Source organism: Camelus bactrianus, chromosome 14, assembly GCF_048773025.1.
Source record: "Camelus bactrianus isolate YW-2024 breed Bactrian camel chromosome 14, ASM4877302v1, whole genome shotgun sequence".
Lineage (NCBI taxonomy): Eukaryota > Metazoa > Chordata > Mammalia > Artiodactyla > Camelidae > Camelus > Camelus bactrianus.
The window spans coordinates 46,351,818-46,377,492 of NC_133552.1; the positions used below are offsets into that span (position 1 = coordinate 46,351,818).

General features: G+C 36.2%; 1 long non-coding RNA gene across 1 annotated transcript in view; it reads left to right on the forward strand.

The window, feature by feature from the left end:
• Nucleotides 1-5,139, forward strand: part of LOC123613869 (uncharacterized) — a 172,370-nt gene extending 167,231 nt beyond the window's left edge. Inside the window, exons 6-7 of the long non-coding RNA XR_012511741.1 lie at nucleotides 3,643-3,722; nucleotides 4,796-5,139. This is a non-coding gene — a long non-coding RNA (uncharacterized LOC123613869). The remainder of the gene's footprint in view (nucleotides 1-3,642; nucleotides 3,723-4,795) is intronic.
• The last annotated feature ends 20,536 nt before the right edge of the window (nucleotides 5,140-25,675 follow it).

Below are 25,675 nucleotides of genomic sequence, written 5' to 3' on the forward strand. Positions count from 1 at the left end.
TCCCTCCTTCGTATGGCCAGCTCCTGACATAATGAGAGAAGAGTAGCCTATGGGGACCAGCTCAATTTTGTGACATGTTTTAACAAGGCAAGATCCTCATGAATACCAGGGACTTTTTGGAGCCCCAGTGGTACCCCCTTATAAACATGGTTTGTCCAGTACCCAGATCTGCAAGAGTGTCTGCTTTCCTGCCAGGTGCTTCCTTCCCCAGTTCATTCCTCACCATAGTGGCTAATCTGGTTGGTATGTAACCCATGGCCACAGATATTGTTAAACTGAGAGTGCTATGTTTGTGTAGATAGAGACTTTTGAAGCCTAAAATTTCCCCCTACCCTTCCAGAAAAAGCATAGTGAGGAGCAGCCCTGTATTCAGGGTGCCTGGTTCTTTCATGCTTCAGGGCATATTGCTATCACCAGCTGTGGTCAGGGGAAAAAAAAAATCCCCGTCTCTGTGATGCAATACAGTACAATTAGGCACATAATGTAGATTTTATGCTTTTCTCTGAAACATCTGGCATGCACCACTTTCTAAAACCAAACCTTGGAGAGCCAGGCCTCCTGTAGCATTTTAATTATCAATGTGCCTTTTCACATATTAGTTACCTAATCTTTGTGCCAGTTTTTGAAAAAAAAAAACCAAAATCACATCCTAAATACCATCTCTTGAATGAGTGAGTAAATTCAAAATGCCTGCCAGGGGGTTATATGTTTGGGGAAGAAACTAATATCTGCCCTCATCTAAATACCAAATGAATTTTAGATTGCCGTTCTAGCCCAGCACTAGCGTTGGCCCTTGGGAAAATCACTGTTTATGTATTCTTTTCAGATACTCAGAATTAAGAATCAATCTACTTAAACCTTGTTGCTAATTTTATATTGGTATAACTGACATCTTAGGGAAATTGTGTATAGAGTTATTACTTTTGTCTTAGAGAAAACATTGGCCATTAAAAGTTTTAAAGTATCTCCAGGTTTTCAGGAAAAAAAAAAAAAAAAAGAGTCGAGTCACTTGGGGAAAAGATAAAATATTATCCTGAAATCCTGGTGAACAGAAAACTTTCTGACTGAGGTCTAGGAGCAGGCAATGGCTGTGAAAGTAATCGCTTTAGCTGTGTCCTGATCTTATCATGCTGTCTTTATAGGATTCTGTGTTCCCATAAAATACACATCAGAACAAACAAAAGATAAAAAGAAACACAGATTACACAAAAGTAAAACTAAGAGTAAAATGAGAGAAGAAAAATTTATGTGATTTTATATAATCAGGGGTTTTAATAATATCATATAATGTTGATAAAACATTTACAAATGTACGTGCAGAATGACTTGTATTCATTTATAAAGGCTGTTAGTTGGTGTTTTGTCATGTTTCCATTAATTATGTTGAAATTTTAAAAAGAAAATGGTGAAATTGTTTGAGCCAAGTACATGAGTGAGCTCTAAAAAGTTTAGAAAACTGAAACAGAAATGTTATACATCGCATAGACCATTGTCCACATCCCCAGATAATTGCACAAAGATTTATTAATACGTTTAATGAAGAGATGAGTCAGTTTGATCAAAGAGGTACTTATTTTAACATGAGAATGTCAGGTTGATTCTGAACAGTAGACTTAGTGCCTTAGTGCTGTTTTGGTAGAGGTATCACAGAGACCTTAGGAAATTGTTCTTGAACCTTCAGGGCCTTGCTTTTCTCATTTATAAAAACATGGTTACAATGAGATGGTTTTTAAGGTAGTTTCCAGCTATGAAATATTGAGTGCATAGATTTTAATGTAATTCCCTATAATTGTGTGGTGAATGACTTGCTTTTTATAAGAATATTAAGTCTGTTATTTATACATTTTGGTGCTTTTACACTCTAGTGGTTCTTAATAAATGTCAAAAAGCAGTGGTCACAACACCATAATATAAAACACGTTAGAAACAGATGGCAGTGCTGGATACGTCTAAGTAGATGGACAGATGGAGCAGGACTTAGATTCTGACCCTGGAAGCTTGGAAGGGGTTGAATGACATGACTTATTTTTCTTCTAATTTAAGAAGTAATTTGGTGTAAGGACAAAGGGTGCCATTTCAACTATATGAGGTAACATACAAACAGGGAAAGAATTGAGTTCCAGCAAAATGGTAGACTGACCTAATATGAACCACTTCCTCTCAACTAAAACTCATGAAAGGCTATGTAAAATATAACAGTATTGCTTTAGCAAAAGTACAAAATGAGTTAGAAAGAAAGACAAAAATACGCCTAGTGCAGAGTTAAGGAGAGTAACCATAGTCAAGTTATAAGCATGTGAATTAAGGCTCTGGTCCTTGGGATACTGACGATCAAATATAGATCCATGGAATCAAATATAGAAGCACAGAAGATAAAGCCAGGAGCCGGGAAGGACCCCCACTTTCTTAAAATGGATGAATAAATATATCTCCCGTGAGAAATAAGAACTTTAAATATAGAGTCCAAATTTATACAGCCATGTTGTGTATGATACCCAAGCTGAGAAATTAGTGCAATATCTAGTCCTAGACTGACAAAATCTCTGGGGCATCCTGTGAAAGCAAACACATGGACTCTTCCATAATGCAGAGTGTATGAGACCTCCCTAGGAAAAACAAATAAACTACACACACACACACACACACACACACACACACACAAAAGTAGTAATAATAAAATACCAACTAAAGATGAACTCATAATAAAATTATAAACTGTAAGGAAATGATAGCAATAAGTGAAAGTCAGCAGAAACACAAAACAAGAAGCACCTCAATTAAAAACCATCAAAAGGTTAGTACAAAATATGTATCCATCAACAGTATTTAGAACAGGAGAGTGGGGAAACAAATGATTATTTTCTATATTATTTTTATCATTATTTTCTGATTTGTACTCTATAAAATGTCCCATCAGTAACTGGTATTTATTTTATGACAAGAAAAATATTGTGGAATTTTTTTTTTTTTTATTTTGCAGCCTTCACCATGCTGATTCTTGGGGAAATTTTTTAAGTTGTTTTACAATCAGTGATGACATAATGTAAAAATTTCCTGTTGAATTCTGTGTTTATTTGAAATTCTGTGAACTATCCTGATATTTTGGTTTGTAGTGAAATTTAATTTTTATTGACTAAGCCTTCCATTGCTTGCTTTTTCAAATCAGTATTCTGGAAATACTTCAGTAACCACTGAAATAATTATTTTCCCAACTCAGTATTAAATCCCAAAGATTTCCATACCTGTTTTTGAATGGCAATATAAATGATATTGCAGTCTCAATTATGAGTGGTATTTTTATTAGTACATTGTCTTAATTTGATGATTAAAATACATGACAATTCACTAATATCAGAGTTTTCCAACACAAGGTAGGTAAACTACATTAGGGAGCAAAGGGTGTTGAGTTAGAGGTAATCATACATCTTCCCTGTATGTCTGTAGAGGTACAAATAACCTTTCTTTTTCTTCAGGAAAAAAAAAAAATCAGCGTGGAGCCCAAAGAGGGGGCACACTCAGCGGAAGGAGCGGGCAGGGCTGACTAGGGGCTGCCTTCAAAGACGTCTGAAACGCAGGAGGATTTTCATCTCAGGTTTTTGGCGTTGGAAGGCCTTTGAAGATTTGGGGATTTTCTCTTAACAGGTGGTCTCTGGGCCTGCTGCTGTCGGCTGATCTGAAGCCACATCGCACAGCGTGACTCCTACCTGCTTGGCTTTCGGGAGGTAAGGGCCCAGGAACCTCTCCCTTTTTTAATCCAATGATTATTTTCTTGTGGGAAGGTTACTGTTTCCCTCCCCCACGTCCCCACCCGCTACCAGCTGGCACGGACACCTACCTGACCCTCAAGTGTATCAGACGGGGAAAGCCCACGCGGGAAAGTGGTGGCATGGGAAGTGCCCACTAGATGGCAGAATTGATCAAGCAGATGGTGTGTTAAGGCTGTGACTCGGAACAAAAACAAGATGGGAAGAGAATGTTTGAAGAGCGGGTGCCTCTACCTTTCCCAATAAGGCTTCCAACCCACCCATAGGGGACTGAGCTCATCTTGGCCATACAGCTTTTGCATTCCAGAAAGGAAGTGGCCCTTTAGGGCAGGACATCATCGTGTGTGCCAGTTAGTGGTGTTAAACACTGTGATGCTGTCACTGGAGGTTAAGAGAGGACCCTGAAGGCTCTAATTTGGGAAGAGGAGGCACCCAAGACCCAGCACACCTACGGATCCAAGAAGCCAAACACCTGTTGTTTAACTTCCCAAGAAAAATACTGGCAACATCTCTTATTTTGAGAGAATATGTTGTCTACGAACTCTAAATCCTGTTTTAAATTGTCCCAACCTAAGCAGCGGAAATGGGACAGATGATCTAGGCAGCTGTCAGCTGGGTTTACACTGGCACGTTATTTGCTGTGTTGTCTGCATCCATTAGCTTTGTAGAGTACCTCAAGACTGAAACAAACATTATGAAAAAATATGTAAGAACTCAGCACTCGAAATGCACGCTAATTTTGCTCAGCTCTAATTTGGGCTCATCTCACATGTACCCACTTATGCTGGCTTGTTACATGTAGCCAATTCTATTTAACAGCAGTTTTATGCTGCTCAGAAGGCACACAGAGTACTTTAGGGCCTGAAGTTTACACCATCTCCTATCTGTTACTCCTTGCTTTTACCAATAGCTTTTATGTTACAGCACTGGGATTCCAAGTGACAAAGAAACTCTAATAAAACGTTACTGAATGCTTACTATCAATATAACTGGGCTGACATGACCTCATTTAATCTTTTTGGCAAACCTAGAACCCTGAAGTTATTGCCAGCTCCGATTTTTGGGTGAAGGAACTGAAGCATAGAGCAGTTAAGAAACTGGGAGAGATCATATAAAAGGGATTTCCTTCAGCAACATGTAAGTTTTACTCCTTCCTTAGTTGAATTTGAACACAATGAACATAACACCTCTATTTAATGGTTGCGTACTAGGGTCAATTCTGTATTTTCCCTTATTTGTAATTAGTCACCGAACCTTATGCATGTTCTGAGTAATGGCTATTATACGCTGTGGACTCTCAATTATTTTAATGAATTGGGATCTAGAACATTGAGCATGTATTTTCTAGACAAATGGGGAAGGGCGTGTATATACAAAGCTGAAAGAGGAAAAGGAAACTTGGACATGAGAGGTTGCGTGAACCCAGCCTAGTAACAGTCAGTTGCCTTTACTTTGGCAATTATGGAAATTGTTGGGATTATAATGTCCGTGTATGTCGATGGGATATGTTAGTGAGTGATAATCTTGTTTTAGATTTTATTTCTCCTGTAATAACAATGCAACAGCAGGAGAGGGATTGGGATTTATCATTCTTGCTCTCTCTCCTATCTCTCTTTGTGTTACCTTTTAATTTGGGAATCATTTTAGATTGAGAGAAAAGTTGCACAGATAGCATGAGTGTTCCTGTCAACACTCCATCTAGTCTTCTGTCATGTTAACACACGTTCCTTAAGACGATCAATTTCTCAAAACTTAGACATTAACTTTGGTAAAATACTATTAACTATAAACACTATTCAGATTTCACTGGCTTTTCCACTGATACTGTTTCTTTGCTCCAGGTTCATGGTGTACCCTTCTCTTTTTAATCTAATTAGTGCTGAAATGTGAGGTAGCAGTGTGCCATCCGTCTTCTGTTGCCCATTTATTTGCTTTGATGTGAACCACCTGAAGCCCAGATATTTAATGCAAATCTCAGGGATTTGGGGTCAAATGGGAACTTGGCTTGATCAGATTTAGACCTGGGACATCTCAGGTTATACTAGTGTCTTAAACTCATTCTTAACTTCTCTGCTCCCCTACCTCACTGAGCTACTTAAAAAGAGATCTTTTCATCCCTTCTGTTGGAAAAAAAAAATCTCTAGGCAGTGTTTTGTCATCGAGGAGAGACAAATGGATTTTTAAAGCATCCTTTGACCCTGTTGCTTTTCATTAGTGCTCGGTTTATCCAATGAGTGAACGAACCACTGCTTCTTTGGGAAAAATACCAAAGAGGTCTCCTCACCATCAAGAGATTCTGATATGTAAAATCCACATATCCCCAACTTCAGTTGCCTTATTTTGTTTACTTGCTACTTTTCCAGCATCATGAGTCATTCAGTATGGACACAACCAAAGGTGCTACAATTCTCTGTTGGTCATGCAGAACAATTGTTAGCTGGCAGAAGAAAACTACAGAATGGCGAAGAGTAATACGGAATCAATGTACATTTCTAAAAGGGATCTCAGGACAAAATCCCTTTTAATTCCATGTGTAACAGGAGATGTCTTTATACACTGACAGCCACTTAGAAACAATACCCCCAGAAGTCACTTGGGTGATATGCAAAGGTTACCCTTATTATTACCATTATTAATTTATTCTTTCAGTATGACTAATGAGGCCGCCTCTATGTGATTGACAAATAACTTTCTGGTTTCTGAGCTGCCGTCTCTGTGCTGGCGTTATGCCCGTGACAGTCACAGAGATAGGAAGCTTATATTAAACCCAGAATCAAAGGCAGCAGGAGTGGGAATCAGCCTACGTTAATGAACCACTGAAGCCTCTCGCGAGCACAGATGAACGCGAAACCACTGGTGAGATCTCTGGTGATTTTTCACTTGAGAGATGTGAAGGAAATGGCACATTCAGACCAAGAGCGCAGCCTTAGCAACTTGTCAAAAAACTTTCTAACAGGTGGGCTTTAAAATTGTTTAAAAAATTATCTTGACAGAGCTGTTGGAAATATTCTTGCCAAGGGTGTGATTTGGCAGTGACCCGGAAGGAGCAAGTCACTGCAGATGAAAGTCCCGGGATTCACCTGATAGGTCTTCGCTGGTGTTATCCACCACTTTGGTCATGATTAACAAGGGTTCTTTTAATGCCTCAAGATGGAGATGAGAGCTAAGGGACACAAAATTACGAGTCTTTTCTCAAATTGACTAGATAATTATGCTGACTCTTCTCTTTTGCTTGTGAACACCTGCACTGTAGTTGAACCATCTATTACATCATGTTTCAAATAGAGAGTGCTCTGTGCTGGGCCAATGTCGGGTGTAAATGAACAGACTGGTAGCAGTTCCTGATGCTGATTACTCCGTCTTATAATTGAGATTTCCATTATAAAAATAAAACCTGCTCTTTTTTTGGTCCTTCATAAAGGGGTTATAGCTAATTTTAAATTAAGTGAAAAATACATATTAAGCATCTGTTCTGTATTTGTTTAGCGACATGCATGGTTTTTCAGAATTTAATTAGCATGCATTGGTGGTGCACACTCTGTGTGCTGTGAGGTCTGGGGGTTTGAAGGGAGTGAAACTCAGAGTCCTTAAATTTTTTAGTATAGGGTTGTGGAGAGAAGGAAGTAGTAGAAAGGGAGGAAAAATGAATAAAATAGGGCCAAATGAAAAACACTCTATCAGTTATTATTTTGCTAAGATGTCATCATAGTTGTGGAAAGAGGTTGGTTTTAGAAAGTCTGGAAGAAGAATCAAAGTAATTCCAAGTGGACACTATGGTGAGAATAAAATTCCAGAGTCACATGATGGCCAGATGCACCTTGGGACTAGCAGTAGACCTATTTTATGCGGGCATGTGGGGAAACAAAATTACAACGGTGAGGGCAGATCTTTAGTGCCATGCTAGGGAGTTTAGACTTGGTCTTGAAAGCACTGGGAAGATACAGGTTTTGAACAGGATGACATGAGTCAAGTATTATTTTGGAAGGTTAATTAGAAATAATCACGATAAGGTTGATATGGAAATTAATTAGAGGCAAGATAACAAATTGAAAGGTTTTGCAACAGTCTAGCTGTGTAGCCAAAGGGCCTGCACTAGAGTTAGGGAATTGGAAATGTGAGGAAAGAGAAGGATGTGAGAGGCAATTGAAAGCTAAAATTGTCAGGATGAGACTTTGTACCTAACTGGATTCAGGGAATGAAGTAGGGAGCAGAGTTGAAAATAGCATGAAAGCTCTGAGTCTCAAAGACTGAGACAATGGTAACAAAATGACTTCAAACTAGGAATAAGAATACTGGATTACAGGGCTGTCCTGAGAAGGGGAAATCTAAATAACAACTAACAGGGTTAAAGTGATGAATTCACTATGAGGAATCTTGAGGTTATGGTTACCCAAGTGCAGGTGGCCAAATGTACCATTCTCACTGATCTCCATGGGTGTAGACATGAAAATCCACTATTAGGAATACAGGAGACAGAGACCAGCATAGAATCAGCCTTGAACATTACCAGAAACATGACCCAAGTGTCCAGGTCTGTTTGGTAGTGGGTTAAATAAACAAGGAAGGCAACAAGGCATCACACATGGAGAAACCGAGTGTTTATTGAGAGTGCACACGATGTATCAAGTGCTCTCACTCACACAGCTCATTTAGCACAATCACAATGCTATGTGGCGGGACCCTCACTTTAGAGATGAAAAATATGTCAATCAGAGATTTTAAGTGAATTCACCAAGACTTCTCAATTAAAATAGGCAACAAAGCTGACTTTCTGATTCCAAGGCTATTGTTTTTAACTAGACTTTTTAAGACTTTTGTCTTAATGTACTGGGGCAACTCAGCATGAACAATGTAACCCCTCAGCGTGAACCTCAGTTCCTACATCTATAAGGTGAGAATGATAATTTTTAAGTGAAATGATTGTCTTAAGATTAAAATAATGGGAAGAGTTGTGTAAACTGTTGTATACTGGGACATCTTAGTTATCATCAGTGCGTGATGATCAGCACACGGCTTTAAACGTGTGTTTGTACAACTCTGCTTAGAAGAGGTAGCTGTGAAGTGACTGAAATGTGGGTCACGTTCTGTAATAACCTGACTTAAAATTTCCAAAATTATCTTTATTGGCCAAATACCTCTCAAATATTGCTTCTACTTGATTTATTTATGCAAAATGGAACAACAGAATTGTTGTCTATTCTGCTGAGACAAAAAGTTTTAAGAAACAGTCCACATTTACTGTGAAATTGCTTCAGCTCCAAACTTCAAAATCCTTGAATATATTATTCAACATAGCTGCTTCATAAAGACCACACTCCCATAACTGAACTGATAACGATGCTTGTTTTAAAGCCTTTAGAAAGTTTAAAAACATGCCCAGCCTTTCAGAATGATGGTTACCATTTTGTTCCATAATATTGTGTTTGTCTTCTGTGAAATCCTGCCACATTCAATAGCCATATATATGTTAATGAAAGAATAATCATGACAACTAATAGAATACAAGAGTCATGTTAGTACGACCATCAGAGCAAATCAAAACAAAACTGCGTGGAGACAACATGAATCAAGATCTGAAGCTTCGTGGCTCTTAACTAGTTTTATGTTAATGAAACAATTATTAGAACACACAAAACCCTTCCTTTTTAATTTGATAAATTGAGTGGTGATGTGAGTTAATTGAACTATTGGTGAGATAATAAGATGCAATTGGTATGATTTATCAGAGGATGACATGGTTACAGGCATTGCTTCCACGGAAAATAATGGCTGTTATTACCACTTCCTGAGATGGGCAGGTAGCCATAAACCTAGGCTGTTGCTACACAGGTCAGAAAGATGAGGGGTCCATTTTGACTTTCACCTAAGTGAATATTTTACGGCTGTCTTTTTAGAGGCAAAAGTACTCATTTTGTACCTTTCCATTTTTCATAAACAATATCAATACTGGTTTGTTTAGGCTATTTCATCATCTTAATCTAGCTAGCTAAGTATTGAGTGGAAAAACCCCTAAGTCTCCAAGAGCTTTGAGTTCTAACGTTGGTAATTAAAGGGTCATCTTGGGTCTTCCTTTCTAAGTCACATTATCTTGTGGAGGAATTTTCACAAGCTGTTACTCTAGCAGAAGAATCCTCTGGGGTTCTGCAGCTTAAGAAGCAAGACCTGTGCTTTTTCACATGTGATTCAGAGAGAATATTACATGCTACCCACCTTCCAGTGATGGAAAAAGAAATAAACAATCACAAAGCCCATTGGATTGCACACAAAAATTGGCATTCACATTGCTAGACTTTTTATATATTAAATGACTTCAAAATAAATTAAAAAAAAAAATCCATGTCATCGGATACCTGAGTGGACATGGGGTGTATTTCTGCCACACAGGGATACTGGTAAAAACACTTAGCATATGTGTTCATACTATGACAAATAAAGCCAGGATCAGGAAATACACTTCTGCCTATGCTGAGGAGGTTATATCTTAAAATACCAATTGAATGTCCATTCTGAAGTAACCTCATATTCATTTCTTGGATTTCTTGTTTTTTAAATTCCGTATATATATACAGCTTGGCAATTTTTTGTGCACACACACACGTTTGTTTAATTCTTACAACCACTTCTGATGTTGGCATCATCAATCCAAGTTCTAAAGAGGAAATAAGATGTGGGGTGATCAAAAAATGAATATAAATAATTAGAAACTGTTGAAAAGGAAAGACAGGACAATCAAGGACAAGGATGAACCAGGGCTTCCCTGGGATCAGAGCATTGCCACCCTGGATAAGAGGCTAATAATTAAGAAAATATACCAAAGTAATAGAGCTGGAAAATGGCAGAGCCAGAATTGGATTCCACGCATTTAGGGCTTAACCTTTTTGATTACCCTTTCCCGGTAGATTTGGTGATTTTCTTGTCTCCCAATTATGACATGATTAGAGGGGAACAAGTCAGAGAGCCTTCCTGCAATGGATCAGTGCTAAAGTGGAAGCCAGGTCTTGTTCGTCTCAGTATATATAACTTGAAACATTTCAGTCTCGAAGAAACTGACATGTTTGTGGCTGTGAACCAAATCGTATTGCTCGATATTTCATCATTTTGGATGCATTCCCATTCCTTTAGATGGTAAAAACTTCTTCTGTCTTTGAGAGTCAATGAATGATTAGAATCCACCCCTACCCTCACTCCCATTCCATACACAGGGAGACATAGACCCAGACCAGCCATTCCTCCGTTGTCTGTTAATCTTAGTTTACAACCACCTTGACAGAAAATTCCTCCCAAATGATGATGACTGTCAGATAATTTCTAGGCTTCGACTGGAAGAGAACATTGTCTAGGAAGGTGCAGAGGAGTAGCTTTGGTCTCTTTCACCATTTTTTCAAATGGTCAGTCCTCATGCCCGTTTTTACCTTGTCCATTTTCACATCATTACTGGCTGCACTGACAATGCAATTTGGAACACTTTCCTTTTATAGGACCTACTGGTCTAGTTGAAAATTTTAATTGTTAACCACTTTTAACTATGAAACACATCATCTGTAAATTAGGAGCTACTAAGAGGCCACCCTTAAGATAAGGAAAATATTAAGGAAAACATTGTAATCATGACACAATGAATAAAGCTCAGGTCTACATCAGTAACTTCATTTTCTGGGTCTCAGATTCCCTATCTTAGCTTAGATTATATAACATTTTAAAATAGTTCTAGTATTGTGTTGTTTTGTAAATCAGATGCACTTGGTAATGCACTATGATTCCCACTGCGAACACATGAGGACATTTCTGTCACCTCCACCCTTGCGCCCAAGTCACCGGACATTGAATGTTGTTTCCTCTCTAAAAGAAAAGAAAGTTTCAAACATTAATTTTCCATGTTGCTATCATATTAATAAGAGCTATACATAAAGGTTAAATTTAAGAATTACAGCATGGAAAAATCTCCACTTTTCTACATACTTAAATATTAGGAAATATTTCTGAAAGTAATTTCTGGAGGTATTTTGCTATATTATCTGGTTGTCAAGATGACAAATTTCCATTTAATTTTTAATTCTATTATTTCTCAATTGTTCCCTCATCCCCTTCCTCATTCCCCAGTGATTCACTTTGAATTCTAACTTGCCAGACTATCCAGCGGTGTTGGAACGTTAGGTATATTTCTTGCCTTTTCTAAACTTGTTTACGCATCTGCAAAATGGGGATAATAACATCTCCACCCTATTCTTCTTCGCACCAGAAGAAAGGGGTAAGCTCTCATTTTAACTATGAATGTAAATAAGGCTTTTAGACCATCATTTAAAAATTAGCCATTGCATTATAGCCCATGATTTAGCAATCAGATCTTAGCTACTTATCCCCAGGTTAATTCTTCCAAAGAGTTCTTGGACACTTCCAGGCATCTTAAAGACCTTGAGATGTATAGTTCTGAAAATGTTGAAGGATTTTCTTCCTAAGTTTTACAGAAGGTCTATTTTCAGATTACAACAATCATCTGTTATTAATCATATTATCTTTTGTTTACAACAAGACAGGGACTGAGGAACCATAGGTTAAGTTTCCGATTTCTTTATATCGTGTTTGGCTTAGACCATAGTTGTTGTCCTAGAAGATGACTTATTTATAGATAGCTTGTTGTATTTGAATTCAATAAATATGAGTCATTTTTGAGATCCCATGTAACATAGTTTCTGATACTATTAGCAGTCAACACTTCAGAGAAGCGCATCTTTCTGGGTTGTGATGATACAGTTAGCTGTGTTGTGAGTAGGTCACATCCTTACCATGGAGCAGAAGGAGCAGGGAGCAAGAAACACATTGTAATGAAGATATTAGATCATAAGCTTCTAAAGGGGAAAGAGGATTATCTGTTACTCCCTTTCTGCCTCCCACAAATACATGTGCCTGTCTTATAGATATCCAGTGCTCAGACACTTGCAGAATTTGATATTTCAAGTAAGAAAGTTCAGAAGCTATAAAACTGACTTCAGTTTTGTGGCGAAACATAATGCTTTGGCTTTAGAGTGCGTATGCAACATAGATAAACTCTTCTAAATCTTAAAAGCTTTGAAGTCAGAAGACTTTGAAGACATTCAATTGCTGAGACTGAAGATGATTCAGTAAGCTCTCAACCTAAGAAACTAGAGGGCAAACATGTTTAGCACAAAGTTGATGATCTGCACGTCTTATTGGCAAGTCAAAGAAGTTTAAAAAAAAAAAACCATGAGAAAATGCAGACGCCCATAGTTTTAAGGTTGCTATGTAATTTAGAATCATTTTGTCAGTGTTCAGTCAATATGCATGAGTAAAGATGGGCTCAGCATGTGACAGAAAATAAATAAATGGTGACTCCTATTGATATTATTAGGTACCTTCCTAAAGGTTTATTTTGACAAAGCAACCATGATCGTCATCAGTAGAAAAAAAATGGCAAAAAATGTTATATTGAAACACCTCAATACTTCTATCCTGCACACAAATACTATCTGTAAGTTCTTTCTATCAAATGCTTTCTGTTGAAATCAGACTAATAAGGTGATCCTAGGTACCAGTGAGGTAAAGGGCTGTGATATGAGCAGGATGTCAGTCAGATGAACAATGCCAGCAACAGCCTCCAAGCATTGACATTGTCATTAAATTGACTAAAGCTTTTTGTTTTTTTTCTTCTGTCACCACGAGCCCACATTCAGGCAGTTGGCTGGCTTGCTTTCACCTAGAGGTTTATGTTCATCAATCAGTCTGGGCTTGCTGGGAATGTGAGAGGTACAGCTAGTTGTGTTATGTTGTGTTGATAGTATTTTGTATGACTTGTTCTGTATCTCCAGTGGTCTGAGGAGAGATTATGTTTCCAGCCTTCTGGTACACGTAGGATGACATGAAATGTATTGTTGACGCTCTTGCACTGTCAGCATGGGGCTGCAGACCCACAATCTGACTTCTGAAGGTTGAAGTTATGCACCAGCTTGTTCTGGAGAAACCCTATACATGCCTAAAGATCTCTAAAGGTGATAGATGGCTTAAAGCTCCAAAATAATGTTTCTATATTGCAATGTGATCTATAATGATATATGTGCCAGACTAAAACTGGAAAATGAGATCTAGGTGGTAATCTAAACATCAGGAAAAACTGGAGACCAAGTGACTAATAATTGTCATTCTTGTTAATTTGAAATGCAGGCCATATTCCCCACATCACGAGACATTTCTGCTTTTAATTAAGAAAAATATGGTATAAAACACAATTAGGATGCAAACTAGACAAGGAGACCAATGAAGAAATGGAATAGAAAGCATAGAAAAAGGATGGAATATACATGAGAATTCAGGTTGTAATAGGGGTGGCAACTCGGATCAGTGGAATAAAAATGGACTATTTTAATAAATGCCATTGGAGCAAATGGGTAACTATTTGTATTGTACATCAAGATAAATAGAAGGTTTAAATGTAAAAAGAGAAACTTAGAAGTACTAGAAGAAAGCATAGGTTCATTTTTTTTTTATAACCTGGGACTGGGAAAAAAAAAACAAAACTAAAACCCAAAATTCAGAAGCCATAAAAGAAAAGATTGACAACTTTTGCTACATAAAAATAAAATAAATCTTGCCAAGACATGGCTTTATTTAAGGTGAAAATATCATGGAGCTGATCTAATAAAGTGTACTAATGCTTTGAGTATTGTATAGTACAAAAAATAATTAATAGATCATTTATTAGCTTGTTGAATTAAAATTGAGTATTTTAGGCAAATTCATCATAGTCTTATTTTATATGATTCTGTTAGGCATAAGTTTCAAAAATACTTCATAGGGAACACTTAGCTACCGACCCTTTAATTTTAACCATTGGAGGGTGAAGATTTGGCTTTCTTCCGGAGCTCAAGAATAACTTGAGAACCTCTGAAGGTTGAATCATCCTTAGGATTAAAGGCATGATTGAATGTATTTATTTACCAAGACATAGTGAGAACTTATTAAAAGTCAGCCAATGCTAGAAGTGCCAAGAAAATATGAATAAATCTTAGACCTTAAAGGATCCCATAATATACTAGGTATTTAGCTTTATTAATAGCTAACTATAATGTGACACATACATGGAGCACAGAAATGAGAGGTGACGAGATAACACATAATGTATCAAGGAAAAATGTGTTTTCAAAATCAACAAATTAAAGAGGTCCTTCATGTCTTGTTCACTTTGGTCTTCAGAAGTCTTGATGCTAAGAGTGAGATAGGGGACATCCAGTATGTAGAAGCCATGTGCATAGTGATTCCTGGCAGTTCTGGCTGTAGGTTTAAATTCAGACTCTGCCACATACCAGGTGGGTGAGGCTGACCATTGCATTTCAGAGAATAGGAAGATGGAGAAGAGTGCCCTGAATCAATTAATGAAAGGAGGTTTTACTTTAATGAAAAAAAAAAAGTGTCCTGCGTTGAAAGAGAAAATCCTGATGGCAATGACACTTTTACCATGATAGTGGGGACTAAAGGTAAAGGACAGAGGAGAGTGACTCTAGACATAACCCACTTGCACAAGCAGGTCTGTACCCATGGAAACGATCTTGCCAGCTTGGGCATATTTGGCTGAAAAAGAAAACACCCACCGGAGAAGGAGGGAAAAGGCTAATCTGTCTAGATTCTAAAAGCTCTTTGGCTCTTTTTTCCTTTGCCTCTAGTTAAACTATACCTAAACATCTGCTCTGTAAATCCATGTGAATTTACGAACATGGAGAGACTGAAAGAGAGACTAGAACATAAAAATGATCAGGAAGATTAAAGGGCTAGATGAGCTTTGACTAAGAATTGTAAACAGAAGCACTAAATTCCATAAATTGGACTGCCGTGGATATTGAGGATATAAAAATAAGCTTCTAAGATAGCTGAAGGTGCAGGCAATATAAGATAATATTATTGAATTTTGAACTTTTTATCACTATTATAAAAATTTACAAAAAATAGCTAATCCAAAATTTGAACTTAATTAAATTCAAGGAGTACTTATCAAATACCTACTTTGTGTAATGTATATAATCTTAGAGGCTGTGGTGGAAGGGCACAAGGTGACATGATGTGGTCCTTCATGTCAGGGCACATGAGTGAGAGGGGGAAAGAAACACGGGACAATTAATAAGGCTACATGACAGGAGGGTTAGAGTTACACGTCTAAGCAAAGTACTGTGGAAACACTCAGGAAGAAGGAATTACATCATATATAAAACCAAACAAAACTTCACAGGGAACTTGGTAAATGAATATGGCCTTGAGAAGTAATTGGAATCCTAGAGGCAGATATGCTAGAAAAGGACCTTCCAGGGTAAAGAAGGAAATGTGTAAATAGGAAAAAATATTGCATGTTTGAGGACTGAAACTACTCTAGAGTGGTAGAAACATGGATGTAAGAAGTAAATTAGGAAATTAGTATGGAAATAAATTGAGACCAGATGATAAAGGGCCATACATGAATGCTAAGGGGTTTGGAAGTAATTCCAAGACCAAAGCAGAGCTGTTGAACTTCACTGAGAAGAGGCATGAGAAGCCTTAAGTTCCTGGCATTAGTGTGAGGGTCAACTAGTTGATCAGCATGGAGGCCAGGCCAGGAATCCACTGAAGACCCAAAGTCCTAATCAGAACAGTGGAAATGGAAATTGAAAGGAAGAATAAAATATTCAGTGAAATAACTCTTTCAATTTTAATCTCTATATAGAAATTTCACTTTTTAAGAAAAATTCAATCAATTGAATTTTAAGTTCTGTGATTCAGTCAAAAATAGGTATTTGAAATTTATGTACTTAGTAGATGCTTAATAAATATTTATTATAAAGCTTGATTGATTGTGTTATTGATGGCATTTCCTTTATTTGCATTTGTTTAAAGTGTGGGTATCTTTAAGAAAATGCTAAATTTTATAGGACGATCAAGAGTTTTAATGAATATGTTCTTTAGCCTTAGACCAGAGGTCAGCAACCTTCTTCTGCAAAGGGCCAGATACTTCCCCATTGGAATGTGAAAGCATCCATAAACAAAGTTTAATTATGTTCCAATAAAACTTTATTTACAAAAATAAGTGGTGGGCCAGATTTGGCTTATGGGTGGAAGTTTGCCAATCCCTACCCTAGACCAATCAGAGGTTAACTGTCTCATCTACAGTTAAAGGATTAAAGCATTTATATATTTAGTTTTTGAAAAATCACAATTCTTGACCACTTTTTATGTTCCAAGCTATTGCAATTTCAGGTGATTTGAAGTATAATTTATGTATAATAAAACTTACCCTTTTTATTGTAAAATTCCATGAGTTTTGACAAATGCATACATTTAGGTAAATACTACTACAGTTACGATATACAAAAGTTCCATCTTTCCCAAACTTCCTTCATGTCCCTTAGTGCTAACCTCTCCCCCAACTCCCAGCTCTTGCCAAGCCCTGATCTGTTTTCTGTCCCCTTTGATTTGCCTTTTCAAGAATGTCCTATAAATGAATCATACGCTAAGTAGCCTTTTGAGCCTGGCTTCTTTCATTTAGCATAATGCATTTGAGATTTACACAAGATGTCTGTATTGTTTGTTTATACCTCTCTATTACTTTATTCCATTGCATGATTTTTTTTCTATTTCTTTATTCATTCACCAATAAAAGGCTATTTGGATGGTCTCAATTTGGTGGGGATCTGTGAATAAAGCCATTATAAACATTTGTGTACAGGTTTTTGTTTAAATGTAAGATTGCATTTCTCCTGGGTCGATACCCAGGGGTCAGATCTGTGGTTGTATGGTGTTTGAGGTTATAAGGAACTGCCAAACTCTTTACCAAAAAGTTGTACCATTGAATTCCTCCCAACAATGTGTGAAAGTTTCAATTGCTCTGCATCCTCTCCAGTGCTTGGTATTGTCAGTTCTTCTTATTTTAGTCTTTCTTTCCAGTAGGTTGGTAACAGTATCTCATTGAAGTTTAAATTTGTTTCCTTAATGAGTAATGGTGTTGAATGTATTTCCCCTGTGTTTATATGCTATCTACATATCTTTTTTGGTCAAGTATCTGTTCAGATCTTTTGTTCAATTTTAACTTGGGTTTTGTCTTTGTATCGTTGAATTTTCAAAGTTCTTTGTGTATTTTGGATACAGGTCCCTTACCAGATGTGTGTTTTGCAAATATTTCCTCCCTGTCTGTGGCTTCCCTTTTAACAATATCTCAAATTATTACATTTGGAAATGCCAACAGCACTAGTATGATTAGTTTCACGTGTTCTACATTTTTTCTGAAAGAAAAATCAACTAATGAGAATAATTGAATCTTTTCCTTGATGGACATTTTTAAAATGATGTTCATGAATATTTAAAAACCAAATAGCAATTTTTTTATCATGCCCCAGCTTTATCTTCAATTTGAACCTTAGTCATGGCATAAAGTCTAGATTCACAGATATTCTCTGTCATATATTTAATTTTGAAGAACTTTAAATCTCTGAGAAGTGACAAAGGAAACCGACACATCTATGAAATAGGACATCAATCTGCCTGCCTTGGCTTTCGAAGCAAAGTAAAAGGGAACATTTTCAAATAGTGAGCTGTCTTTTTTATTTATTGATCTTCAGCTAGAAATAAGGCTATAGTAAAATGTTCCCTCCATATCTTCCTCACTGTATGAAAACAGGGTTACAGATCAATTGATTTACCATCACAATTGATTAGGTACCTTCCCTACTATCTCTACTGTGACACAAGACATGCAGTCATATAGATCTTTCATTAGGAAAGTCATTGAAAAGCTAAGGTTCATTGCATGCTTAAATGGTTTGTAGCCCACTCATTAAGCCATTAACCAACCATTAATATTGCTTAACCTCAAACCTTACAGATAAAATAAGTTATTGCCATTTTATCTTCCCAGGGCATCTTTGCAAAGTGAACAAGTACATGATTTTGTTACAATCTGGCTTAAATATTCAGAGACCTACCAAGGAATTCAGGTATCTGGACTATTAACACTAATAAGATTTATGTGTGTATTTCTTCAGATGCGCACCCTGGAGCATAACAAGTGGGAGACCAACACAGAGGCATTGCTTAAAATGACTTTTTTCTCCCCACCAATTTAATCTATTTTTAATATTTTCTACATGTTATTACTACTATCAATAACATTCATTTTGAGAAGATATTTTCTTTGTGATGTTTTTAACCATAGCAGTAAAAAAAAAAAAAAAAAAAAGAAACTAACCATTTTAAAACCATTTAACATCTTTGTACCCAAGCTTTAATTAATTACAAGTGAGTATATGGTCATATAAAATATCTAACCATCCTCTGTTGGTATGCTTCTCTTGAAATAAAGCTAGATAAATTCAAATGGATCCTAGTTATTTCAATAATATAGACAAAATGTACTGTATGCCTTGTACAGAGGAAAACATAATTGAGGATATCCAGTCTAATCTTTGCTTCTGGTTCCCAGTTCCATCAAGTCAACTATAATGAACATACAATTCCTTGAATGTAGTTTTGCTAAAGATTTCTTTTGTGTCTAGAAGGAAAAATGTAAATACTTGAACAAGAACCCCATAAATTTAATGGTGTATGTGCAAGATGGAATGTGAACAGAGTTAAATATGCAATTAGGGAAAACTAGAAATAGAGCTCCTGGTTCATATAAAAGAGAATGGAAAGTAACCTTTAAAAACTGTAAAAATAAAAAATGTAAAAATTTAAAAAGAAGAATCACAAAACCATAGGGGCCACTGTACAGTAAGTAAATATGAATGACCTTTACCAACCCATCTACAAAAAGGGATAAATTGATATATATCTAGCAACTGCACTGAAATATTGCCATTCAGTAACTTTGGTCAAATCAGGGCTGAATTTTCTTTAATTTTTCAGTTTCTAACTATTTAAAACCTTCAGCGTTTCTTGGGCCATAAACATTAAGTACTGGGTCATGTGACATCTCACTGATGAATGTGAGTTGGGTTCATGTAATATCATTACTTCTATAAAATTCACATAGGCAGTTTACAGAATAACTTATAAACTGATAATCAACTTAAAGGGCCAACCCTAGAAGACCTACAATGTTTGGTTGTAGTTTGCATTTATTAAAATCATTTATAACAGCTCAGCCTTCCTTCATGGCTGGTCAGAGGAGCCTGAGCTTTTCTCTTACAGGCAGGTGAATGTGAGAAGCAGGGAGTTAGTGCCTTGGGCCAGACCTTTCTGAGGCATTTTAATTATTTTCAATACACAGAGAGGACAATGACACATGTCTAAAGAATCATGCAAATATCCCTTTGCTGAAAACATGTCCTGTACCCTGAGGCATTGGAGAGGGTGGAAATGAACTTTGGAAGAGTTAGGAGTCAGGGCACCATAGCATTGAAAGAAGAGAGACGCAGGGACAGAGAGCTTTTTAAATATGGCTAGCCTGCCTGTTCTTTCTCCACATGCCTATTGAAATTTTCTGCCCCTTATCCAGACGTATGTGTGTCTGGGATTCTGTTTTTGAGAAGGAAGGGACCAGATGAGGAAAGAAAAGAAAGATGTCTCTTTTTTTTTGTTGTTGTTGTTAAATAAACCTGACAGATAGGACTAGATTACCCAGAAAGCAAGAGCATGCTTATCCGCAGAAAAGTCCATCTTTTCTTTGTGTTTCCTCAAGATTCATCCAAAAGAGTGATGACTCACAGCAGATGCAGGGGTTTCTTTTTCGGGCTAGTGACAGAGAAAAGACAACCAACCCATAGGAGGAGCAACAGTCATGGGGTGGGCTCCTGAATCTGTTCAGAGCATTTACGTTATTCAGAAGGTGCCACAGGCTACTAAGGTCTGCTCCAAGGTTCTCTAGAGCCATCTAAGCCTAGGAACAGAGCCTCCATGGTATTTTCTTGAGATAATGGTAGATGCTCACAGCAATCTGGAAGAAAAGAGAGGCTTGGAATGTGGTCAATGTCCTGGTGAAGAAATCTCAAATTATGGTAACACTCTCTTCACAGAAGTTTTCTCCTGGAATATAAAAGACACTGGGTCAAAGTTTGGCTTAAGGACAATGTTCCACGTAGTGGGCATAAGCAGTGAGGTGCCAGCCCTGACTTTCCTTCCTAATATCAGTCTCATTGCATTTCTATACCCAGGTGAAGAGCTCTGGGCTTCCCAGGGTTTGCAGGGGCTAACCTTGGTCATCTGGTGGTTCTAGGGGATGGGCAGGTGAGGAATGCCCTTAGAAAGCTGATTTGACTTTACAATTAAGAGACATGAATAGTTATTTCCAGAATAGTCTGACATGACCATGCAAGGGAAGCTTGATCAAAGCAACTTTATAGCTCCCCCAAGGCTGTCTCTGGATGTTAATGGGATATTGACACAGAGCTGACTGGGTCTCTTTTGTTGCTTGCATTAGAATGTCTCTTTCATCACCCAGCAGCTCAATGCTATTGGGTGTTGGCTTAGCATTTTGGGGTGAGAAATTTGCAAGTAGACTTTATCATGAAATTTTTCCAAACCAGATAAGTCTCCTGGTCACTAGATTCCCTCACATACTGGCAGTACCCTAAAATCAGAATAAGAAAAGTGAAAGAAAATGACCTATCTATCTATCTATCTATCTATCTATCTATCTATCTATCTATCATTTATCTATCTATCATCTCTCTATCTATCCATCCTCTCTAAAATCTGTCCTTACCATCCTCTTCTTAATGTCCTCTTAGGGACCTAAGGTAGCGATTTAGTTTAAGTAGTTCTCATAGTTACAAATAGCAAGAAAATATTAGAATTCCCTCTCCTTTTTTGTTTATGTAAGTAAAGAATTTTAAATTAAATATTCAAATATTTGTTCTTTTAGATATCTAAACTAAGAGAAAGAGACATTAAACAAGATTTTTGTCTAGTCCAGAAAATTTTTGTTACCTAATTTATAATTTTCCTTAATCTCATATTTTCTAAACAACATCTGCAATTAAGAGGACTGTGTTGTTTGCTGTCACTAAAATATGTTCAGTTTTCCAAAAAAAGATTATTTTCATGAGAGTGTAGTTATTATAAAATCAAGTGATATAAAACAGGGTCTCTTCATGCTAAAATTGTATTAATAATTAATTGGAAGGAAAGTATTTCACCATGATAAATGAGAGACTGCATGGAAGGAAAGATGCCATTTGGTGGCAGAAATAAAATAGTAACATGCCATTAAATACAAGACATCATGTTACATTTTACTAAGCACAAAGACATCAAAATATATTAAAATGTGAATTGATTGTGTTTCCTAAAATTCTTGTACTGGAGATAGTAAGAGTTTTGCTAAAATAATTATTAAAATGAGGGGAAAGAGGAAAAAGTTTTAGTGGAAATATAAAAATAATTTGCTAGAGAGAAAGCTGGTTGCCAGTAAAGTAAAGCAGTATTAAATGAGAAGGAAATAAGGGACATGCTGTTGGCTTAATGTAATAAGGATATGATTTTCATCAAAATCAGGTCCATGGTCAACAAGGACACAGTTTTAATACCAAGGAAACTCTGATGCTAACTTGTGTAAAAGTAATCGCATTAAATTAAAGCACGATGGCTAAATTAACAGTAGTTATTAACCTTCAGGACAGAGATGCCTATGAGAGTATAAAATATTCACTGAAGATTGTCAAAAAAAAAAAAGCACAATTCTACAGATTTAAAAATGCAGACACTTCATTTGTGTGTTCTTTTACTAAACATGGTTTTTAAGAACTGTATTATTTTATTAAATACTATTTTTATAAATTAAATATTGAATAATTGTAAAAGAACACTTACAAAATATATGTACAATATAAAGATTAAGAATAATGGTATAACATACACATACATCTCTAGTGCTGTGTTTAGACAAAATAACACGGCTGCTCTGCTTTTTCCCTCATCCCATCCCATTCCTGCCCTCCTCAGTATTAATCATTGTTCTGAACTTTGTGTCTATGATTTTTTTATATATATTTATATCCATGAACCATATTTTGTTTTGAATATTGATCACTTTATAAAATGGATGATTTTACTTGGGCTTTATGTATAAATGTACTTTCCTGAGATTCATCCATATTGTTGAAAACAACTGGAATTTATTCATTTTCCATGCTATATAATGTTCAGTTTTAAGGCTATACTATAATTTGTCTACCCTTTTGAAGTTGATGAGCATTTAGGTTATTTCCCATTATGCTAGATAATACTGTAATATTATAAATATATAACATTTTTGTCCATGTCTGCTGGTGCACTTGTGTGCAATGTTGTGTACATAACACAGCTTTACCAGCTTTACCAGAAGACGGCAAATGGTTTTGTAGAAGCAGTTCTACCAACTTACACACTGTGATGGAGATCAGCTATCTGTGTCCTCTTCTTGCTGTGCATACAGGTAAACAACACCTGGCAGCCTCCAGGATGCCATAGGACTAAGAGTTAACAATGAGATTTAAGCAGCAGTGATTGTGCTACTCCTAAATCTGGTCCGTAAAACTTCCACGTGGCATGTCCTAAACTCTTTTCCTCTTCTTACTGGCCAGCAGGAGACCACCCTAGGATGGTCTTGGAAGCCATGTATTGAAGGTGACAGAGGTACAAGATGAAAGGCGATTGGGTCTCTGTCATTTAACAATCTGGATATCTAGTCTGGTTTTTATGTAAACAAGAAATATGTTTCTATAGTTTCTGAACCATGATATTATTGTTGGGTTTGTTTATTATGGAGTTAGCCAGCTCTATTCAACATACTCCCACTAGGAAGGGACAAGGTGCCTGCAATGTGTGAAATTGTCAAACTTCACAACTCTTACCGATGTGGTGAATATGAAGTGTCATGTTACTCTGCTTAGAATTTGCATTTGCCTGATTACTAGTGAGGGCATCTTTGCATATTTTAACAGGCCATTGAGATTTTTCTTTCTGCAAAGTGCTTTTTCAAGACTTTCACCCATTTTTACATTAGGCTAGCTACCATTTTCTTGTTGATTTGCAGGAGCTTTTTTATGTATTCCAACCAGAATGCTTTCTTATGGGTACAGAAAGTATCTCCTCCCAGTCTGCAGCTTGTCATTTTACTTTCTTTATAGTGACTTTGAATGAAAAAAAAAGTTCTCCCTTTTAATGAAGTGGTATATATCTGCATTTTTCCTTTATTGTTTGTACTCTTTTGTCCTACTTAAGAATCAATTTCTTACCCCAAGATTATAAAGATATTAACTGTAGTATCTTAATTTCTATAAAACCATTTAAGTCAGTAGTTCAATTGGAAATAATGTTTATTTCATTGCTTTCCATGTAAATACTCAATATCCCAGTCCAGTGTTTCAAAAATTTAACCTTTCCTCACTGATCCTTAATGCCTCTCTGTCACACATGAACTAGTTAGTTTGTGCAGGCTTTCAGTCCCTGTGAATAATTTTAGGTGCTCTATTCTGGACTATTGGTCAACTTAACTATCTCTCCACCACTATTACTCTGACTTAATTATTATGATTTTACAACAAACCTTGATATCTGATAAAGTAAGTCGTCCCCTCATTTGTTTTTTATACTTTGTGAATGTCTTGGAGTTTCTTGTCATTTTTCTCTTCCAAATACAATTTAGAATAGACCTAGCAGGTTGCACAAAAAATACCTGTTGGGATTTTTATTACAACTGCTTTGACTCTATAGATAACTGATGATTAATTAACATTTTTTTATTTTGAATCTTTCAATCCATGAATATAGTGTATCTCTTTTTTTAGGTATTTTGTAATAACTTTATAAAAGCTTTCTATTTACCCAGTAAAGATCTTGTACATCTTTTGATAGATTTATCATGATATAATTGAAAATTTTCAAAGCTATTGTAAATTATAGCCTTTATTAAATTCTATTTTTAAATATTTATTACTGGTGTATAGGAATGTGATGATTTTTATATATGTTTTTAGGAAGAAATATTGCTAAGCCTTCCTCTTTCTAATTCTAATAATTTATCTGTAGATTCTTTTGTGTTTTGTAGAAACTTTGAATTAGGGACATACCATTTTCAGATAAGAACAATTTTGTTTTTTCCTTACCAAATTTTACGTGCTTTGACTTCCTTGCCTTTCTACTCTGGACAGGACATCTAGTTTATAATATTGAACAGAAATTATGTAGGAGACACATTGATTTTTCCTAATCTTGGAAATGTTTTCAATGTTTCACAATTAAATATAATGTTTACTGTAGAGGTTTTAAACTTATTTTTGGTAGATGTCAGTTGGTAAGTTATTCTTGGTTTCTAAAGCTGAGTGTTGACTTTTAATGTATTCTTCCTCTGTGTCTATCAAAATAGTTATTTAATTACTCTTTTAATATATTAATATAGTGAATTACATTAATTATTTTATAATCTTGTATTCCTGGAATGAATCTAATTCCCTGCCCCACCAGCTTCAGCCTCACCTAAACAAACCTCTAGCACTTGTCTCAGCATCAACTTTCTAGAAAGCTTAAGCTGATGCAAAATTATTAAGTCTTTATGCTATATTCTTTCATTAGTTTATTTTTATATACTTGCACATTTTTATATATTTGAAATCATGTTATACATGTAATTTTGTAACCTCTCTTTCATTTTAATAGTTTATTATAAAAGCTTAGTAAAAATCATGCAGTCTGCCTAATAGTCCATTACAAAGATGTATAATAATTCATTGAAACTTTCCCTGTGTGTTAGATTTTAAATTGTCTCCAACTTTTTATTCTGGAAAATAATGCTGCACTTTAGATGATTTTCTTTACCAATGGCTTGAGGCTAACCAGCTTACATGTTAAAGAGCATATTTTAAAATTCAATTTTCAACAAATACTTATAGAGGGCTACATTCCAGGCACTCTGTTATACGTTAGGACTCCATCATAAAAGTTGATGGAGTAAAGAGAAAATTAAT